The sequence below is a fragment of the Labrus mixtus genome, chromosome 17 (genome assembly GCF_963584025.1).
Source record: "Labrus mixtus chromosome 17, fLabMix1.1, whole genome shotgun sequence".
In the NCBI taxonomy this organism is placed as follows: Eukaryota; Metazoa; Chordata; class Actinopteri; order Labriformes; family Labridae; genus Labrus; species Labrus mixtus.
In genome coordinates this window covers 173714-181213 of record NC_083628.1, presented here as the reverse complement: position 1 = coordinate 181213, position 7500 = coordinate 173714, and the positions used below count along the sequence as shown (strand labels likewise).

At 44.3% G+C, this 7500-nt stretch overlaps 1 protein-coding gene across 2 annotated transcripts in view; it reads right to left on the bottom strand.

Moving 5' to 3' along the window:
* LOC132992043 (myocyte-specific enhancer factor 2C-like) overlaps nt 1–7500 on the bottom strand; it is a 37278-nt gene that overhangs the window by 27476 nt on the left and 2302 nt on the right. The window lies entirely within an intron of this gene.

Sequence of the window (7500 nt, the reverse complement as noted above, 5' to 3'; positions counted from 1 at the left end):
GGGTCAAGAGAAGTGGTTCAGATAGAAGTGATTGTACCCGACCTAAAAAGCCTCTGCATGTTTCTAATAAGCTCCACGAGCAGAAACGTGCTCAAACTAGGATCAATATTGGAGATGCTTTTGAAAAATGGAGAGAGGTTAGAACACAGAAAGGTTTACAGACCCATGCAGAGCTGGATAAACACTGAAGCTTCAGAGTCCACCACATGGTGACCTGAGTGAGCATGGACTCTAGAGAGGAGGGGGGGGGGGGAGACAGCTCTCTATGATGTTTAGAATTTAGACTGCAGTACCCATTTTAAACACTAGGTGTCAGAGTTACAGACTGCTCCTTTAACACATTGTTCACACTACAGGTAGTAGTGACCTAAATCTGATTTTGTTTTTGCTCCTTTGTGATATTGATCTGATTGTTTTATGACGTCACGAGGACTCTGACCTTTTCAAATCAGATTCTAGGCCGCTTTCATCTGGATCCAAATCAATCAGATAGAGGTTGGGCGTTTAGCAATGCGACCTGGGTCTGAGCAGCCGGGTAGGAATGCATGCGACTTCGTCATATCAGCCAAATCACGCCTCTACAGTGTGTCGATCTGACGTGAACTATCCCGACCAAATTGTTTATTTGAAGGTTAAAATGAGCTTTTTTGAATGGGTGTGTATGTGACGTGCGGAGCTTTTGCAGCCAGCCTCAAGTGGACACTTGAGGAACTGCAGTTTTTGGCATTTTTTGCATTGGCTTCATTAAACACCAGAGGTCGCCTCTTGGTCCAATACGTTCACATTTCTGTGGTGAGAGTCTCAACTTCATCTTTTTAATAACTTGCAAACAACAATTACGCTGATTTTAAAAATCTGTGAGCGTTTCTTTACAGCTCCTCACGTTAGGAAACAACCGGCCTCTTACTCTTAACCCTCTTGCATCATTATGGACATTTCTGTCCATTTGGTCAAATGTTTCCTCTTCATCTGGTCATCATTTTGTCTGTGAAAGTCTCTTTCTTGACACATTTTGGAATGCACATTTTATTTTTTATAATAGATCAATAGAACACTGAAACATGTTTACGACCCTCTGAAGACAAAAATGTCCACTTACAAAAAACTGATATAAAAATAGAACAGATTGATATTTTTTTCTACTTTCTTCTGCATAAATCTCTTAAACAACTTCAGCCCTGCTCAAAACTACCAAACATTAAATCATTAGGAATTTAACCCTTTAAATGTCAGTTTGATTACTTGATGTCACTGTTGTTATTTAAGAAAAAAACACAAAAATGAGTTATTTTCCATAAAACAAATATTTGGTGGCTGGGGGAGTTTTTTTAAATCAGTCTTGGATATGTCAAAGATTATCCAAAATATTGACTTTGTTAGTTTTTGTGTAGCATCAGATTTAAAATGTAGTTCCCTGTTTGGACATTGGATGCCAGTTTGATTACATGATTCTGGCATTTAAAGGGTTAAATTCCTGATAATTATTCAACATTTGGTAGTTTTGAGCAGGGCTGGAGTTGTTTAAGAGATGTATGCAGGAAAAAGTAGAAAAAAATATCAATCTGTTAGATTTCAGTATTTCTATCAGTTTTTGCAGACTTAAGAGGGTAGTAAATTAAAGTGATGCCTGAGGGTTAAATTGATTTTAAATTGATAATGGGGAGAATGAAAAACAAGCTGAAGATGTCACTTTGAGCTCTGACAACTCTCCCTGACATTTAGTGACTCCAGCTTTAATGGATTCAAACAGTGGTTGATTGCACCTCCTTGTTTTTCCACATTAGTAATGTCTGAATATGAACTGACAGCCTCTCACATGAAGTCATAATTGATGTGTTTTTACCACAATAAAAAAAAAGTGGAGCGGCGTGATACTATCAAAACTGATGTGCAGCGAGTAGCGACACGCCGGCCCGGAGAGCGTTACATGAATATCTAGTGTCTGAGTCACGCCGCCCTGTGAGCCTACCTCGCTTCAGGAAAAACAGAACAAGGATCAACACGGTTTAAATTTAGAGCTCCTGCAGACGAGCACACTCAGCATGTCGTCGTGAAAAGGGAATTTTAGGCCAAACGGAGACGTGAGGTGCTGAGGGGAGATTGCATAAAACAATAAAAACTACCGTACGTGGATGTTATCTGTGTGATTTAATGCAGAGCTCTGATCTCTTTCCAGGATGACAGCAAATCTCCACCCAGCTCGCCCTCATCGCGCCCACGTGCAACAAAAAACCTCCGCGGCTATTTTTAGGCTCAGTGTAAAAGCAGAAGGACTCCAAAAATAAAGGAATGAACTTTTTACCCCAAACAACAATACGCCTGGTTTCAGAGAGCGACTGTTGAACAAGACAGATGGAAATCAGCCATCAGCTGCTCCCCCTGCCAAGGATTGATTTTTTCCGACAGGCCGAACCTGCCGAGAGGGAGAGTCTGTTTGTGATGTACGTACTGTGTGTGAACGCAGCACGCAGCGGAGGGCTAATGGGGCGACATGTGGCAGTGGCCTTGTGTTCCTTGGCAGGACACTCGGCATGTCTCGGTGTTGGAGGGTGGGCAGTTGGTGGAGGGTGACGGGGGGTGACGGGGGGGGGGGGGAGGAGGAGGAGCTGGACAGACAGTTGTGAATGGACTCTCTTTTTTTAGACTCCTTAGCTTATTAGGGTTTGAGTAATTAATATTATGGAGTTGTAAAAAGGGAAAGTTCCACAACTCGGCATGAAGAGTCTGAGAAAATACCTGTTACCACTCATATGTTGGTATGCTAATTATAAAGCGGCTAGCTAACCTAGCTTGGAAAAAAGACTCCAAAACAGAGGAACACAACGAGGCTAAAAAAAGAAGAAGAATTGTGTCAGATTTTTTCCTGATTTGATCAAGAACAGGAAGTGATTATTATCGTCTCTCCTGCAGGAAGCGTAGGCTGAAACATGGACGTCGAATCAGTGATGTCACAGATTTGCTTTTAGAGCGTAGTTTTGAAGCCCGACTCAAATCTAACTTTTTAGTCAACTCAGTGACAGGAAAAGAGGCGGGCCTTAAGCCTCCTGACCAGCAGCCTGTGAGTCAACTCAGCCCGCCCCTAATTATGCAAATGTGTGCATAACTCTATTTTAAAATAAATATGCTATGCTAAATAAGATAATTTATTTATCGGTACACTCTGTTCAGGGGGCGATTGTCTTTGTAACTGATCCGCTTTGATTTTATAATGGGTAATGTGTAATTAGGGGCGTGGCTGATCTGACTGAAAGCGGGCGTGTGTAACTGATTGTCAGGAGACTGCTCCACCTCTTTGCCTTCAAACCTGAAGTTCAGTAACCAGTGGGTGACATCACTGAGTCTCCGTCCATGTTTTGTACAGTAGGGTGCTGTCAGCATGACTTACATTTAGCATCAATTGTGTTCAATTACTCCCTAACTTTCGAGGGATGACAATAAAGGGTTAAATCTGTGTTTTTGCAATTTGCCATAAAGAGAAACAAAGAAGAGAAAACAACACTAACAGCCCTGTTGAAATGAAGCACCATGCAGGAAACTCAAAGTGTACACAGTGTACCACACGCCAGTTAACTAACAAAGCGTCCAAATTTAGACCCATCAATGCTCCCTAAAGGCAAAGTGACGTCCAATGATGTTTAAGGAAGGAGACGGACTGTGTGAAACCATCAGCTCAGTGAATCGAAGGCTTCACTCTGTAAACTCCATGAACTCTGAAAGATAACACTGCTAATGTGACGTCACCCTGCTGCCACAGACGCGCCTCACAATAAAAACATTGGAAGGTGCAAAGATCGTTTTTCTTTTCATCGTTACAACCCGTCACGGCCCGTCCGACCACATGACAATCTCAGAAACACACAGTACACAACGTTTGGTGTTCTGTGTCCGTCCACACACAAGGCCGTCCTCTGTCGGAGACGTTGTGACTGCAGGCTACTAAAACAATATGTTGTGAACTTCTCTGATTACTGTGGAGGAACAGAATCCCCTTCACACAAATGTGGGGGCTTTTTTTGAATCGCACGCTTCAATGTAGGCCGATTCTAAACGGTCTGGGTTTAAATGTGTGAAACAAGACGGCGAGACGAGGCTGAACAACTAAGCGACGTCCCTTTTTAAGGTCTCAGATGTCGAGGCAGGAAACTTGATCTGCTAAATGTGGTTTGGTGAGGGATGCCCCCGAAAGAGCAGTGAAGTGAGTCACTCTGTGGCACAGACACCACAACACATGCTCAGCATACGAGAACGATATCACACCGACGTGTTCGACCTCTTTCTCCAGAATGTGATGTAAGAGTTTCAAGATTTTGGGAACTTTTATCTCACAAGGAAAACGACGTTAAGACAACCAGAACATGCTTGGGAATGTTTTCATTTTTAAAGTTTTATAAAATGTTGTCTGTGCATACATGGGCACACTACAATCAGGAGATGCTAACGGCTAATTCAGCATGTTCTTATGGTTCAAAATGCTAAATAGCTTTAAATAGACCTTTTTTTTTTACAGCACACCAACAGCAGTGAGCAGCCACACCATCTGGAGCAACTTGAGGCGCCGCGTCTTGCCCAGAGAACACTTGACATGTGGACAGGAAGAGAGCCGAGGATTGGACTGCCGACCCTGTGATTAGCGGCCGACCGGCTCTTCCTCCTCCTGAGCCAAAGCCGCCGTGCATTTGTAAACAATTTAGACAACAAATTAGCAAAAACATGTTTCGACTTCCGCCACATTCACACAAATCAGAGGCTATAAAAAATATAGTGGATGAAGAAACACGGACTACACCCATTGGTTTAGGGGCTGCCGCTTTGGAGACAGGAGTTTTACACTTCTGCATCACCATTTTTGTTTTGTTTTTTAAGCCAGGTGTGACCATATACGGACATGAGGGTAGCCTCGCCCTTAAACATAACGTGATTTATTGTTGCATCACGCTGTAATGAAGAAGACCTTAAACTCGTTATGAAAATGTTTACTGAGAGAATGATTCAACAGAGAAGTTTCTCATTGACCTTTTCGGCACCAGTGCAGTCGCCCCCTGCTGGACAAAAAAATAAAAAAACCCTGGCGGAAACATCAACTTCTTAAAAGCGTATCAATTCCTTTTATCGATGGAGGTTTTTTTTTTTTTTTAAAGTTTCCAGCTGGAAACTTGTGACATGAAAAAGTCACACAGACTGTAAATCTGAATGTTTGAAGCCTGAGTGGCGTCCCCCGTCTGTTCCTGCAGGGGGCGCTGGAGTCCCATCGATGGCGTCCCCCGTCTGTTCCTGCAGGGGGCGCTGGAGTCCCATCGATGGCGTCCCCCGTCTGTTCCTGCAGGGGGCGCTGGAGTCCCATCGATGGCGTCCCCCGTCTGTTCCTGCAGGGGGCGCTGGAGTCCCATCGATGGCGTCCCCCGTCTGTCCCTGCAGGGGGCGCTGGAGTCCCATCGATGGCGGTCTCCATGCTGGAAATGCTGTCTCAGTCTAACTTTCAGTCAACCTAACGACAGGCTGAGAGCTGGAGCTGAGGCGGGTTTTAAACCTCCTGACAAACCGTTACACCGCGCCCACCTGTCAATCAGGTCAGCTACACGCCTTATTGTGAATAACTCTTATCCTTCATCAAATCAAAACTGATGAGTCATCAAAACATTCACCCCCCGTACAGTGTGTGTCCATCGAGACATGAGCTAATCACACCTATTTGGTTTTTTGAACCAGGCTGTAAACATGTTAATCTCTGCTGTAAAAACAGGCTTTTTAGAATGGGTGTGTATGTGACTTCCTGTGCTTCTGCAGCCAGCCTCTAGTGGACACTCCAGGAACTGCAGGATTTAGCTAACATGAGCTTGCATTAAGCTTTAAAGTTCAGCACAGAGATTTGTCTTTGGTTCCAAGCTGCTGCATCACATAACGCACCTGCTGAACGCGTCACAAAGCACACGCTCAAACATAAACACGCTGCAGTCGCTCCTACAGAGAGACATGACACCAGGTGATCATCCACCTGACTCAGGTCAGGCTGGATCCTGCAGCGACATATCATCAAACATCGTCTTCAATTCTTAAATGTTTTTACACACCAGATCTGTGGTGTCTCAAAAAGCTGCTCACCTGATTCTGAAAATAAATAACATCCATTTATCAAGGGACGGTCGAGCTGATTTACCATTTGATGAGGAATCAGGGGCGTCTGTGGACTAGTGGTTAATGTGCGTGCCACATGTACGGAGGCTAAAGCCCTCTAAGGGGACGGCCCGGGTTCGACTCCGACCTGTGGCTCCCTTCCCCACATGTCATCTCTCTCTCTCTCTCTGACAGCTACAGTCTGATGTTTTATTTACATATTTTTGCATAATAAGGCTTTTATGTTTATTCCTTTCCTCAGTACAAGAAGTCGTACTATAGGAGGCAACTAAAAACGACGTGGACTCCTTTCTGTCCTGAAAAACTTTAACAGCTTTTCAAGAATCAGATTTTTTTTTAAAAAACCAAAAAAACATTTTCATCTGTTAGAGCGTTTGCATTATTTTATAAATATATTGATGTGTTGTGATGTGTGATCACACCGAGCCTGTTTCATGTTTCCCAACCTGACAGGAATCCAGACTGAAGGGGGTTTAGGGCCATAGTGAGACCCTCAAAGTGCTCAATCCGGCCCTGAGGTCACCTCATAATCCAGACTAGGGGCAGGCTTCCACAACTTTGGGGTCCAGATCCCATATGGGGGTGAAATGTCGTCCCCTGACATTTCTAATTATTGATGAATAAAAAATATGTTGTAGCATTCTTCCTGATTTAAACTACAAGACCCTCTCATCGTGGGCTACATGCTGAAAACTAACAGACTTGGTCTCGGTCTGTCCCTCATCCACGCGTCATAAGTCCAGCTCTGTAAACACGCGCTCACCTGGCGCAGATCTCACCCTGCTTGTCTGTCCACAAAAACACATGAAGCAGCCTTAATGTGGATAAAATGAAGACTTACTTGTAACACAGTGCAACAAACTAAAACACGAGTGAAGAAATGATTATTTTAACAATAAACTGTGTGTGTGTTTTAGAAGTCAAAGTGGAGTCACAAGCCAGAAAAGGGTTTGGGAACCACTGGACGAGGAAGAGGAAATATCAAAATATAAAAGTAAAACAAAGCGACCTCTCAGATATGATCATCCATAACATGAGTCTCTTCTTCTTACCCTGCGCTGCTGCTGCTGCTGCTGCTGTGGAGGAAACAACACACCAACTCTCTCATTCCTCTCCACAAAAGTTCCCGAGTGTCCTCACGAGTCTCTGCCGTGGGGTGGGGGGGGGGAGTGGACCGATCTGCCCCGTTACACCAGCCTCCGCTCCGGGCTGAGAAACTGTGAAGCTCCCGGTGAGAGAAAAACAACAGAACCGAAAGTTCTCCTGAGACGGTGTGCGCTCCTCCTGACTTTATCTGCTGTGACGAGGCTGGAGGGAAAGATCCACGCACAGAGACTCGAGGAGGATTATCCCGCGTCTGTTTGTGTT